Genomic DNA, 15,743 nt, shown 5'->3' on the forward strand with positions numbered 1-15,743 from the left:
AGTACTACGTGTTGGCAGACCCTAAACACACAATGGCCATCGCAAGGGAATAGGCTGGAGCGGATTGCACACATGAAGACAAGGTACCAATGAAAAATGATCATGGGCGTATTCATGGTTTCTGCATGGAGCCTTTGGAAGGAATGCAACAATAACTTCTCAGAAAAGTAGCCCCCTCCCTCGCAACTTGGAAACTTAAATTCAAAACTGCCATTGCCAACATTGTCTTAAGGGTGCCCACACATAAGAGACATCTAGTGATTGATATTATTGAGGCCATCACATTAAGCTCTAGCCATTGTAGGCATTGTAGCTCTTGCCACCTTGTGACCCATGTAAATCCCTCGCTTGTACATATGTAAACACCTATGTTAACTTTAATATACATGAAGTAGGAGTCTTCCTACTGTCCCATTCATCAAAAAATAGTGACAAAGGTGCACCAAGGTGGCCCAATCTTTTTTATAGCAAAGGACAAGCTGAAAAGTTCCCTTATATAAAGCAAGGTGCTCTTGAGGACATATGGTAATTATCGTCTAGTCACTTTCATCATGTTTAGTTGATTCAGTTTGCTACTTTGATAATTTGATATGTGGGTGGACTGATGCTTTGGTTTTATTCTTACTTGAACAAGCAACCCACTTATTATTACCCCCTCTCGAAAGCATCCACAACTACGAAAGAAGAATTAAGATAAATCTAATCATAACATGAAACATATGGATCCAAATCAGCCCCCTACAGAATAATGTATAAACTAGGGTTTAAGCTTCTGTCACTCTAGCAATCCATCATCTATTTATTACTCCACAATGCCTTCCCTTAGTCCCAAGCATGGTGAAGTGTCATGTAGTCGATGTTCACGTGACACCACTAAAGGAAGCAATAGCATACATATCATCAAAATATCGAATGAATACCAACATCACATGATTAGTTATAACAAGACTTCTCCCATGTCCTCAAGAACAAAAGTAACTACGCACATATCATATTTGTGTTCAAGATCAAAGGTGTATTGAATATGCTTGAGGATCTAAACATTTAATCTTCCACCAAATAAACCAACTAGCATCAACTACAAGATGTAATCAACACTACTATGAACACACAGGTACCAATCTGAGGTTTTGGGAGAAAGATCGAATACAAAAGATGAACTAGCTAGGGTTTGATATGAGATGATGCTGGTGAAGATGTTGATGAAGATTAGTCCTCCCACGAGGAGAGGGTCATTGGTGATATCGATGGCTTCGATTTCCCCCTCTTGGAGGGAAGTTTCCCTAGCGAAATCGCTCCGCCGGAGATCAAAAGTGCTCCTACCCAGGCTCTGCCTCGAGACAGAGGCGCTTTGATGTCTACTATGCAACTTTATTCTTGTAGACTCGTGTTGGGCCTCCAAGAGTAGGGTTTTGTAGGCAATAGCAATTTTCCCTCAAGTGGATGACCTAAGGTTTATCAATCCGTGGGAGGCATAGGATGAAGATGGTCTCTCTCAAACAAACCCTTGAACCAAATACAAGAAATTTCTTGTGTCTCCAGCAATGGTAAATTGTATAGGTGCACTAGTTCGGTGAAGAGATGGTGATACAAGTGTAGTATGGATAGTAGATATAGTTTTTTGTAATCTGAAAATAAAAAACAGCAAGATAGCAAGTGATAAAATGGAGCACAAATGGTATTGCAATGCTTGAAAACAAGGACTAGGGTTCATACTTTCACTAGTGCAATCTCTCAACAGTGCTAACATAATTGAATCATATAACAATCCCTCAATGAGCGACAAACAATCACTGCAAAGTTCTTATCTGGAGAAGAACATAAGATGAAATTGTTTGTAGGGTATGAAACCACCTTAAAGTTATCCTTTCTGATCAATCTATCGAGCTATTCCTATAAGTGTCACAAATAGCCCTAGAGTTTGTACTAAAATAATATCATATGATACGCATCAATCAACCATAATGTCACCTAGATACTCCAATGTCACCACAATGTGCATCAAACAATTTCAGATTCTTAATATTCAATCCAACACAAAGAACTTCAAAGAGTGCCCCAAGATATCTACCAGAGAAACTAGGACGAAAACGTGCATCAACCCCTATGCATATATTACCCCAATGTCACCTCAGGAATCCGCGAGTTGAGTGCCAAAACATACATCAAGTGAATTAACAGAGTACCCCATTGTCACCACGGGTATTCATATGCAACACATACATCAAGTGTTCTCAAATCCATAAAAGTATTCAATCTGATAATAGTGAAACCTCGAAGGTAAAAAATCGATTCATAACAACAAGATAGAGAGGGAGAAACACCATATGATCCAACTACATTAACAAAGCTAGCGGTACATCAAGATCGTGCCAAATCAAGAACACAAGAGAGAGAGATCAAACACATAGCTACTTGTACATAACCCTAGCCTCGAGGGTGAACTACTCCCTCCTCGTCATGGTGTCCACTGGGATGATGAAGATGAGCTCCGGTGATGATTTCCCCCTATGACAGGGTGCCGGAACAGAGGCTTGTGGCGGCGGAGTTGAAGTTCTAGGGTTATTTCTCTATTTATAGGATTTTTTGGCATCGGTCTCACGCTAAGACGGGCTAAGATGGGGCCCTCGATGCACTATGGCACCATCACCCCCTAGGTGCGTCATGGTGGCTTGTGGGGCCCTCGTGACTCTTCTGGACTTCCCACAAAGCTTTGGGGGTCTCTTTCATCCAAAAGAAATCGTCAAGAAGTTTTAGCCCATTCCGAGAACTTGTACTTCTGCACAAAAAACAACACCATGGTAGTTCTGCTGAAAACAACGTTAGTCGAAGTTAGTTCCATTCAAATCATACCAAAACCATATAGAGTTGTTGTAAACATGGCATGAATACTTCATAAATTATAGATACGTTGGAGATGTATCACGCTTCGTCTCAAAAGTCTTGTTCTATTTTTTTCTAGTGCAAATGGCTTCATATAACAGAAGATGGGCACCGGAGGCCTGGCAGGGGGCCCACAAGCTTGTAGGGCGCGCCTGGGGGGGTAGGGTGGGCCCTATGAGCTTGTCGCTCCCTGCTGACCCCCTGGTGGTATTTTTTCTACCAATATTTTTTGTATGTTCCAAAATAGTTCTCCATGAACTTTTAGGTCATTTGGAGTTGTGCAGAAAAAGCTATCTTTGTTGTAGGCTTTTCCGGTCTATAATTCCACCTGCCGGCAATCTCCCTCTTCATATGAAACTTGCAAAATGAGAGAGAAAAGGCATAAGTATGGTATCATAAAGTGAAATAATAATCCAAAACATAATAAATAATAGTAGGAAAACCTAATGGGAAATGGACGTAATATAGGACACCGTCAATGACGGTGAAGTTTTTCTTCTCCAACTTCTTGTACACAAAACAAGCATGAGAAGATTACAAAACAATGCATATCCGGCTATTGGTCAACAAAGCTATGCATATCCGTCTAGTGATCAACAAGAGTATGCATATCCATGCTAGTGAGCAACAAAACAGTGCATGTCCGGCTAGTGATCGACAAAACTAAGCATATCCGGCAAGTGAGCAACAAAAGAATGCATGTCCGGCTAGTGATCAATAAAACTAAGCATATCCGACTAGTGAGCAAGAAAATAATGCACGTCTGGCTAATGATCAACAAAACTAGGCATATTCGGCTAGTGAGCAACAAAACAATGCATGTCGGCTAGTGATCAGCTTACTTGCTCGATGATCTGTGCACCGATAGGCCACCGTGTGATGAGATGCTTCAAGTGCCCGCAATACTTGGGCACGGCCTCTTGGATGGTGTAACATTGATGGTTGGGATTCATGGTTGAGGATGACCGCGTCGGAGTAGGTGGCGAAATGCTTGTGTTTGTGGAACCAAGCGTGAATGTTGTTCCAAAATATTCTACCCTTTTTATCCATGCCATGGATTGGATCGAGGCTAGTGGCCAACCATGCATCTCACAATATCTTGTCCTCCCGCATGTTGAAGCTTTATCCTCTACCCTTCTTCTTCGGATCACCGGTTGTATCATCCGGATCATCATCCTCGCCGTCATCCCCCTCCTCCTCCTCCTCCTTACCCCCTCCGGATGGTGTTGTCAAGTGGCCCAATGCTACTATTGCCGTGTGCCCATGCCGGTCTGGGTATAGGCACTACAAAAAAATACACTTCCGTGATGATACGTGTTTGTCACAGTAGGTCGCGTTTTCTGTCATGCATGTACATCCATGACGATTTTATGACAGAATCAAGATAGTCATACATGTGTTGTCGTAGAAGTGTTCCATGACATTACCAAAATTATCATCACGGAAGTGTCCACTTCCATGACGATAAATCGCGCGTCATAGAAGTGCTTTCGTCAAGGATGACCGACAAGTGGCATCCACCGTAACGCGACACCGTTAACCGCCATTAAGCTATGGGTCCAGTTTTGGATCCGATAACCCGCTAACAGCCATGACCAATACCGATTTTCCACGTGTAAAATTCTCATTGGCTGATGGATCCACGCGTCAGCTCCGCATTGGCACAAGTATCACTCATCCAACGGTTGAGATGGGCCTATGATATGTTGACACGTGGACATGCCCAAAAGTGTCCCATAAAGTTTAAATGGGCCGGCCCAACTGAAGGCCCATAAGATTTAGCGGACCATAATGGGCCGGCCCAGCTAAAGGCCCACAAGATTTTGCAGACCATAATGGGTCAGCCCAGCTAAAGGCCCACAAGATTTAGCGGACCGCAATGGGCCCGCCCAACTAAAGGCCCACAAGATTTTGCAGACCATAATGGGCCGGCCCAGCTAAAGGCCCAACATTCTCTGTCAAATCGGCCCGTCAACGGCCTGCCCTAAACTTGTCATCATCGCGGCCCATGGTCACTTCTGGCCCGTTAACAGTTTGCTAAGTATTTGGGACGAATTACGGCACAGTGTATTTCCGGCCTATTAAAGCTCATGCTTCATTTGGGCCCATTTACAGGCCATCAAAACTTTTGGCCCATAAAAGACCGTGAAGGATTTGGGTCATATTCGGCCATGTCTGACATTCGGCCTGTTAGAGGCCCACTAAAGATTTGGGCCACTTTTGGCCTGTTGTCATTTTTGGCCTGTTAATGTCGGCCGAAAACCATGGGCCATATGTGGCCCAACGTCATATCGTCCCATTAAGGGCCCATATAAAAATGCTGATAATCTAGCCCGATCAAAGTTCTGGCCTGTTAAAGGCCCGTGTATTAGGTCGGCGCATTTATGGCCCGTCCGAATTTCGGCCTGTCAAAGATCCGCATCGTAAATGGGCCACCATTTCGGCCTACTAAGACCAGTGGGTTATTTGGCACTATCAAAGCCCAATCTCACTTTCGGTCTATTAAAGGCCCATGTTTTTTATGGGCTCGAGATATTTACACCTGTAAACGGTCTATTTTTACTGAGGGCCCAAATTATGTTTAGGCCTGTTAAAGGCCCACTATGGGCACAAGCCTACCAGAAAAATATGAAAACTTATGCTGATTTAGGCCCAGATATTTTTAGTGGGCTACATGCCAATTTCGGCCCGTAATCATTTTTATCCCAATTGGAATGCGCCCGATGAATGTTGGCATGTTGGGCTCCTACGAAGCTTTTGGCCGAATACATTACTAAGATAAACCTACACTATACAAAAATAGCGTCGTAATTACTGCAGCCTATGGCAGCATCATAAATGTTGTATCACAACAAAATAAATTCCAACCATACAACAAAAGGCCTGTTGGCATAAAGTTTACAATCCTTCCAGATAAAAGCACCATCAGATGTATAGAAGCACATATCATTTGACACGAGTGCTAATGTTTCAAGCTGTAGAATCTGATGGAGCAGCACGATCTTCACCTTTTTCCGCCATTGCTCTTGAACAACGAAGCGAATGTCTGATAGTCTGGTTTCAAAACCATTCATATCTTGATGACATTTTTCAACCACTATTCTTGTTTCCGAAATGACGTCCATTAGGGATTGGACTTGTGTCTGGAGCACGGATATATCACTCTATCTAGCAGGAAGATTTTGTTCAGTAGGCAATTTTGTTCATGTACGCAAGATAAGGAACTGCCAATCCAGTATAACATGCAGGGCTGCCACCAATTGAGCCTCCGGATCAAGAATAGCTAAATCCGCTTCACCTAGGAGCTTGACTGACAGATTGTGCAACACATCAAGAAAGACATTAGGCGAACCGGTTTATGCTGAGAGCCCAACCGGCTTAAAGCGTCCGCCGCTTCATTTTTTCGACAATCCACGTGATCCACCTGATAACCCTTGAAATGACCTGCAACAATATCCACCTCACGACGATATGCCGCCATGAGTGGGTCTTTAGAATCCCAAGTGCCAGACACCTGTTGAGCTACGAGGTCCGAGTCACCGAAGCACTTCACCCGACTTAGATTCATCTCTTTAGCCATCCGGAGACCATGGAGGAAGGCTTCATACGCAGCTGCATTATTAGTACAAGGGAACATTAAGCGGAGAACATAACAAAACTTATCACCTTGTGGGGAAGTTAACACGACTCCAGCCCCCGAGCCTTACAATTGTCTGGATCCATCAAAATGGATAGTCCAATATGTGTGATCCGGCTTCTCCTCTGGTGCTTGCAACTCAGTCCAATCATTGATGAAATCAACAAGTGCCTGAGACTTCACCGCCGTCCGGGGTACGTATTTCAATCCGTGCGGCCCGAGTTCTATAGCCCACTTGGCAATCGGGCCGGTCGCCTCCCGGTTCTGTATCATATCGCCCAAGGGAGCTGAACTGACCACTGTGATAGGGTGCCCTTGGAAATACTGCTTCAACTTCCGGCTTGCCATGAAAACTCCATATACCAGCTTCTGCCAATGCGGATACCTTTGCTTGGATTCAATAAGCACCTCGCTGATATAGTAAATCGGTCGCTGAACTGGATACTCCTTGCCTGCCTCCTTGCGTTCTACCACAATAGCCACGCTAACTGCACGAGCATTGGCCGCTACATATAACAATAACGGCTCCTTGTCGACCGGAGCTCCAAGAACGGGCGGATTGGCTAATTGCCGCTTCAAGTCCTCCAACGCTTCATCAGCAGCTGGACTCTAGATGAATTGATCTGTCTTTCTCAACATCTGGTATAAAGGGATGGCCTTCTCTCCGAGGCGGCTGATAAACCGGCTCAGTGCGGCGATCCGACCCGCCAACCGCTGAACATCGTTGATACACTTCGGTTTAGCCAGGGAGGTGATAGCCGTAATCTTCTCCGGATTAGCCTCAATTCCTTTGTTGGACACAAGAAAGCCCAGTAACTTGCCTGCCGGAACACCAAAGACACATTTGGCAGGGTTAAGCATCATCTTGTAAACCCGCAAGTTGTCAAAGGTTTCCTTTAAATCATCAACCAGCGTCTCCTTCTGCCTTGACTTGACTACAATATCATCCACATAGGCGTGCACATTGCGGCCGATCTGTTTATGTAGGCAATTCTGTACACACCTTTGATAAGTGGCTTGGGCGCTCTTGAGCCCAAAAGGCATAGATACATAGCAGAAGGCTCCAAAGGGAGTAATAAATGTCGTCTTCTCCTGGTCCTTAACCGCCATTTTGATCTGATGATACCCAGAATACGCATCCAAAAAACTCAAACGCTCACAACCCGTCGTGGCATCAATAATCTGGTCAATGCGGGGGAGGGCAAAAGGATCCGCTGGACAAGCCTTGTTAAGATCCGTATAATCCACACACATACGCCAAGTGCCATTTTTCTTAAGAACCAGCACCGGATTAGCAAGCCACTCTGGATGGAACACTTCAATGATAAAACCAGCTGCTAAGAGCCTGGCCACCTCCTCCCCAATAGCTTTGCGCCTCTCTTCGTTAAACCGGCGGAGAAATTGCTTTACCGGTTTATACTTGGGATCAACATTAAGAGTGTGCTCAGCGAGTTCCCTCGGTACACCTGGCATGTCAGAAGGCTTCCATGCAAAAATGTCCCGATTCTCACGGATGAACTCGATGAGCGCGCTTTCCTATTTAGGGTCCAAGTTGGCACTGACAGTGAACTGCTTGGACGAATCGCCGGGCACGAAGTCAACAAGCTTGGTCTCAGCCGCTGATTTGAACTTCAGATCTGAATCATGCTCCGTAGTTGGCTTCTTCAAAGGGGTCATGTCCGCCGGATCAACATTGTCCCTATAATATTTTAACTCCTCCGTGGCACAAACCGACTCTGCATAGGCCGCATCACCTTCCTCACATTCCAAAGCAATCTTGCGGCTCCCATGAACCGTTATTGTCCCTTTGTGACCCGGCATCTTGAGCTGCAAATAGATATAACAAGGCCGTGCCATGAATTTGGCATAAGCCGGCCGCCCAAACAAGGCGTGATACGGGCTCCGGATCTTCACCACCTCAAAGGTTAGTGTCTCGGATCGGGAATCATGCTCGTCCCCAAAAGCCACCTCCAGGGCTATCTTACCAACAGGATATGCTGATTTGCCAGGCACCACCCCATGGAACACCGTATTAGACGGTCTGAGATCCTTGTTTGTTAGCCCCATGCGGCGGAATGTCTCATAGTACAGGATGTTAATACTGCTCCCTCCATCCATGAGTACCTTGGTGAATTTATAACCTCCCACCTGAGGGTCTACCACTAATGCCAACTGGCCCGGATTGTCAACCCGGGGGGGGGGGTGATCCTCCCTGCTCCACACAATAGGCTGCTCTGACCAGCGTAAATAACGCGGTACGGCCGGTTCAACAGAGTTCACTGCTCGCTTATGAAGTTTCCGGTCGCGCTTATCCGAGCTAGTTGTGAAAACGTGATACTGCCCATTGTTCAACTGTTTTGGCTGGCTCTGATAACCCGACCGCTGCTGCTGCTGTTGGTTGTAACCCCCTTGACCGTTCTGATTATCCTGGTTATTATTACCGCCCTGATTGAAACCTGAACCGGAAGCTCCATCGTGACCCGGCCCATGGAAACCGGATCCTGAGCCACCACCTGAACCACGGTCATACCGGAAGGCATTAGAGTTTTTAAATTCCTGCATAATGAAACAATCCTTCCAAAGGTGGTTAGCCGGCGCCTCCTTCGTCCCGTGTTTTGGGCAAGGCTGATTCAGCAAATAGTTTAAGCGATCCGGGTTAGGATTTGGAGCCCCATTACAATTCGCCGCTTTACCTCTGCGCCGCTGACCCTTGTCCTGCGCATTAGTGTTAGCCACAAAGTCCATGCTGCCATCCGCCTTACGCTTGCCTCCGTTTCCATGGCCCGCCGGTTTGTATTGATGCCCCTTAGAGTTGCTATTCTTTTTCCCTTCCCTGCTTCGTCATTGTTAGTCTCAGGATCCTTGGTATTAACAGAATCAGCATACTTCACTAAAGCGGCCATGAGAGTTCCCCATGTCATTACAGAACCGCTTCATACGCCCCAACTTCTGCTTTAGAGGCTTAAACCGGCAGTTGCCCTCCAGGGTTAAGATCGCAGAGTCAGCATTGATCCTGTCAGACGAGTGCAAGACTTCAGAAACGTGGCGTACCCAATGGGTTGTTGACTCTCCGTCCTCCTGAACACAAGCCGCCAAGTCTACTATGGATTTAGGCTGCTTACACGTATCTTTGAAATTCTGGATAAACCGGGTCCGCAACTGGGCCCATGAACTGATAGAATTAGGCGGCAGGCCTTCAACCAAGTACGGGCTGTGCCTTCAAGCATCATGGTGAAGTACTTTGCACACGCGGTCTCATCCACATCCAGCATCTCCATTGCCATCTCATAACTCTCTACCCACGCTTCTGGAGATAAATCAGCGGTGTAATTCGGCACCTTGCGCGGGCCCTTGAAGTCCTTGGGCAGGCGTACATTGCGTAAAGCGGGGACTAAACAGGGCACTCCCAAGCTAGATGCGACCCCTGGCCCGGCAGAGGTGGTAGGACGAACCGGTGTAAGCTGATCCGCCTCGTTCTGTGCTGCTAACTCGGCCTCCCTTCGTGCCCGGGCCCGGTCCACTACATCCTGAGCATCGTGAACACCACCGGCCGGGTTATTGCCACGGGCCGCTTCACGGCCCCGCGCATTGCTTGATATGGCCGGTTCATCCAGGCACCTACTATAGCTCCGGCTTGGACGAGGTGTGGAATGAATCCGATCGCGGCTGTATGAATATGCCTCCTGTTGAATCAAAGCGGTCCGGAGAAGTTCCTTAACCCGGCGCGTCTCTATTGCTTGCGGAGAGTCTCCTTCGACCGGGATAGCTTCTAATCGCGCAGCAGCTGCGACAAGATTGTCCATAGGATTAGAATAATGACCCGGAGGTGTCTGGACCGGCGGAGGAATCACAATGTTCTGCCGAGGAGGTTCCATCAGGCGGGGTTGGACCGTCGCTCCTGGCCCTGGTGCCTCGACCCGGTTTACCTCCAGGTGCCCCGGCGGATTACTGGTTCCCGCTCCCGGAGTGTGAAAGATATTTCGAGGGTCGAACCCTAACGGCAGACGTGATCTGTGCTTCCGCTTCAAGACTTCATGTGATGCGTTCTGGTCGAGCATAAGTTTATAGGCCTGGGCGTCCAAAGCGGCCCGCTCTGCGGCCATCCTATCCTTCTCTGCTGCCAAGTCGGCTTTGGCTTGTGCGATCTGCCCTCTCACTTTTGCAATCTCTGCATCATGGGCCTCCTGATCCGCCAGATTGGCCTCTGCCATAAGTACAGCTAGTGCATCAAACAGGTCAGACAGAACTTGAACCGGTGGGTGCACAAGGCCTCCTGCCCCTGCTGCCGCTACCGCCGCTGATCCGGAGAGCATTGCTGCTGCGGTCGAGGAGTGATTCGCCGCCTGTGTACCGGCTATGAATATTCCAACCCGGTTGATCTGCTCAGAGGGGTCCGGAATACTGTCGCCATCGGAACAGCCCCTAATCTGGTCGTCTTGCAACTGGTATAATGATTCGGTTTCTTTGGTTGAGGATTCGTCGCCGGAATAGACGACGGTCTCGCTACCGTATTCTGACTCGTCCCAATACTCTCCTCCGTGGATGACCCCCATGAAGGCACGCTTCACGGTCGGTTTAACCTGGGTAGATCTCGCACGCTGAGCCGTCTCGACGAGGTCGGTGTGGATGTCCGGCTCAGGCCCAGGCTCACCAATCTTGCCGATAAAAACGTGTATGCCACCAAAGGGGACCCGGTACCCGTACTCGATCGAGCCGGCTTTAGGACCCCATCCTGCATCGTCGATGTAGAGCTTGCCGCGACGACTCTTGGTCATCCGGCCAACAGCATAGCCTTCGAGTCCTTTGATCTTGCCCTCCAAGATCATCAAACCGTCGTGCGATAGCCCCACGGTGGGCGCCAACTATCGTGGATTTGTCATGGCAGATGTCCTTGTGAAAGGACTTAGTCGTGGAGCCATCGCTACGGGTTAACTTGAAGGGGTTAAAGCGGACACAAAGACACAAGGGTTTATACTAGTTCGGCCCCTTCGATGAAGGTAAAAGCCTACGTCTAGTTGTGATGGAATTGATGTGGTTTCGATGGCTAGGGAGCAAACAAGCTTCGCCTAGGCTCGAGTTGTTGTTGTCTGTCCTTGAACCGCCGCCGGCTCGTCCCCTTATATACACAGGTGATGCCCGTCGGTCCACAGAGTCCCAACCGGTTCATACTCGTATCCCGGTTGGTCTCTATGTATTCCTAACTTACAATGCAAGTTTACATATCAAGCCGGTTTACGGCTACAGGTTCTAAACCGACTACAGGCCTTGGGCCTTCATCTGCTTAATCACCCTTATACTACTAATGAAGCTAACCCGGCCCAGGTAGGCCGGTTCACACCTAGTAGTAATATCCCCAACAACAACCAACCCAGAATTACGCAGGAAGGTGCTTTTTGCACTGTTAGTGGAGATATACTGACGCACTGCAGCAAGAGATGACATTGTGCCTGTGGTAGCCTTGTCACCTTCAGGTGGTTGTGGTTGTTCAATCATTAGCTTCCTGAAAGTTTGAACTTGTAGATTAGTGCACCAGATAAGTTACTAATGAGACAAAAAAAAGTAGGTTAAACATTTATACATAACTTATTTTGGTGAACTACCGTAATACATTAGCATGTATTGTAGTGCCAACTACATAATAAAATCACTTTCGGAACATATGTCCATGTAGCATGCCTACTGTATTGTCTATTTCCTCACATTCGTTGACATCTAAGGATAAATAGACATGGTTTAAAGAAGGATGAACATAGTGTGACACAATTAACATCATGGGCAAACAGATATAAAACAAACATGCTATTTTATCATTGTGTGCACACGTGAACATAACAACTACTCCCTCTGTCCCAAAATATAAGAACGTTTTTAACACTAGCATAGTGTCAAAAACGTTCTTATATTTTTGGACAGAGGGAGTAGATTACAGATCAAGACCAAAAGAATATCCTTCATCTCTTTTAAACCATGTAAGGTGAAATGATATGTTAAGACAACTATGTATAAAAGTGAACAGAGTAACTGACATTGGCTGCAAACCAAGTAGTTGAACACATCACAGTACCAATCAGTTCAAAGGCAGGAGGAGTAAGGACTTACAACGGCGGCTTGAACTGGTGTGCTCATGCCCTTCATCTTGCTGGTGTGGCAATCCTTGAAGATTTGCACTGCATTCGGTTCAGGTTCTTTTTAGTTCGCACGGGCTTTCCTCTGTATTTGGAACAAGTCAATGTAGATACGATAATATGGCACAAAAAAGAAGGAAGTAGCAGCTATTTACAAGAGCCTCGCAGTGTGCAATATAGCTACGAGATCTTGTTGTCTGTTGGAATTTCACTTTAGAACGGTTGGTTTTGTTCTTCAAACAGTTAGCCTAGAAGAAGATACACTTGTAAGGCACATACATAAATACAAGTTCCATATGTGGTCTGATCAAATATATATAGCCTACCTGATACTTTGGATCAGACCAGTGTTTAACGAAGGTTGTCCAGTCTTCATCTGTAATATATTCCACTGGAGATGTTTGGGAGATTTCATTGTTAGCCATGCCTTCAAAGTGAGATTTTCTAAGGTGGTACCTATACTATCGCAGAGCAGACTGAAAAACATGAGTGCATGCTTGTTTAGTTGAATCATCTTTCGGATCCAACTTTAACCTCATCTGTTGAAAAAAGAATGTGAGTCTTATTAGGAGGAAGCTAGAAAGTATGGAACAGAGCAATACAATATTACTAATTGCGATGAATAACATTACTTACGGATAAATGGTCAAGGAAGGTGTTAAACTGCGTATTGTCTTTCTCATTCCTATATTGGATCCACGTTGGGAGGATACGTGCATGACACCTAACGGCAACGGCTGCCTCTAATACTAACTTGGCTGACTCTGTAGCATCACATGGCCTTTTTAAACCTGCCTCAAAATGGATCTCCATTCTTCCTCCTTTAGATTTTGTTAATCTGTCAAGCATTATCCCTGATGTCTGTTTCCGCTTGCGCCGTGGTGCTAGTTCAACAACGAATATGGAAAGTGTTAGTGTACATCAAACTATGAGAATACATATAAAGGAGCATGCAACTGCAACTTGACTCGGTCAGGTACCCTCTTAGTGTTGATGCTCATGAGGTTCATCTGATCTTGCCAAGTCCTATTGTGTCAGTAGTGCTTCGGAAGTAGTGTTAGGTGTGAAGGTATCTTGGGAATTGGCCAATTCCGGAGCAAACGAACGAGTAACTCGTTGAGATGCTGGTACAGTTGAAGCGGATGTTGCAGCTGGTAGCACAGGTGATACTGTGTTTGTAGATTTAGCCGGTGGACTTGGACCTTCTATTGCACTATAAGTACCAGTAGAATCTCGACGGCAGATCCTTTTCTGTTTCACCTGACGAGTAACAACACTCCCTACTATATTATTTTCCTTGCTCTTTTTTGACTTTGCCATGTCAAGCCGTACCCACAACAAAAAAGAACAAAATCGCTCTCCAGAACTCATTGATGCACGATACAGACAAGCAATACTTTGATGTAAGACAACCGTATGAGGATGGAATATGTAAGAAAAACAGGTCGGCCTGACATGTTCACAGCTATGATGTGCAAACTAAGCAGAAGGATTTTCAAGAAAATAGAAGTAATGCAAGCTAGACACCATATGAAAGATGCAACCAATCACTACAAAAAAATACACTTCTGCGATGATACGTGTTTGTCACAGTAGGTCGCGTTTTTTGTCATGCATGTACATCCATGACAAATTTATGACAGAATCAAGATAGTCATACCTGTGCTATCGTAGAAGTGTTCCATGACATTACCAAAATTATAATCACGGAAGTGTCCACTTCCATGACGATAAATCGCGCGTCACAGAAGTGCTTTCGTCAAGGGTGACCGACACATGGCATCCACCGTAACGGAACGCCGTTAAGCTATCGGGTCGGGTTTGGGATCCGATAACCCATTAACAGCCACGACCAATGGGGATTTTCCACGTGTAAAATCATCATTGGCTGGAGGAAACACGTGTCGGCTCACCGTTGGGACAGATGTCATCCACTCATTGGACAGAAGGCGCCTATGATACGTCGACACGTGGCACGGCCCAACAGAGGCCCATTCCTGTGAAAAGGTCGGCCCATTTGACTTGGTCAAAAGGTGGCTGGCCGGCCCATGTAAAGCCTGTTAACGGCATGTTTGCATATAGCCCATTGACAACCCGCTAACCCAAGGCCCATTACGCCCTATCCGAATTAGGCCCAGTAGCGTCATCTGGGCCACCCAATATGATTCCAGCCCGTTTTCACTTCTGGCCCATGTATGGCCCATGATGTCTTTCGGCCCATATGAGGCCATATTAACTCTTAGCCTATTAACGGCCCGTGGTGAAACTCGCCCGTAATGAACAGTGTATTAATTTACACCCATTAACGACCCGTGGTGAAACTGGCCCGTAATGAACAGTGTATCACTTTATACCCATTAAGGGCCCGTTGTTCCATTGGGCCGTTTCCAGCCCATGTTCTCTTTCGGCCTTCTCAGAGCCCATTTATTCTTGGGCTCATTTCCAGCATTCGTTTACTTACGGCCCATTACTGTCATTTTCTGCTTATGGGCCAAATTCAGCCCGTGGTTACAGTCGGCCCGTTTGTGGTCTGTTAACACGTTGGGCCATTCTCATAGCGTCATGAAATACGGCCTATTATGATGGCCCGTTATGGTCGGCCCATGAACGGACGATTCCAACTCTAGCCCGTTTACGGCCATAATGCGGCCTGTTATTGGCCCATGTTTGGCCAATCGATCATACTGCCCGTATAAGGCCCATTGATGATACGGACCGTAGAAGGCCCATTGTTTCTACAGCCCGTGGAAGGCCCACTGTTTATACGGCCCGTAGAAGTCCCATGGTTACTATGGCCCGTAGGTCCAGTGTCACTACAGTAAATATTAGACCATGGTTATTATGGCCTAGTTTTAAAAAATAGGTTATTGCAGCCACTAGCAAACCGCAGAAAAAGAACTGCACTGACTACAATCAAACAAATAAACAAGACAACAAGGAAATAAATAAGCAAGCAACTTACACTAGGCTATCACGGCTATTACACATATTACATCCACTGGGCATCAAAGTTCGCCACTAGTGCAAATATAGGGAACACAACAGCATATAAACACCGCAGCAAAACAAGTCCAGAACTGAAACCACTTCAGAAGAGC

Source organism: Triticum aestivum, chromosome 7B (assembly GCF_018294505.1).
Source record: "Triticum aestivum cultivar Chinese Spring chromosome 7B, IWGSC CS RefSeq v2.1, whole genome shotgun sequence".
NCBI lineage: Eukaryota > Viridiplantae > Streptophyta > Magnoliopsida > Poales > Poaceae > Triticum > Triticum aestivum.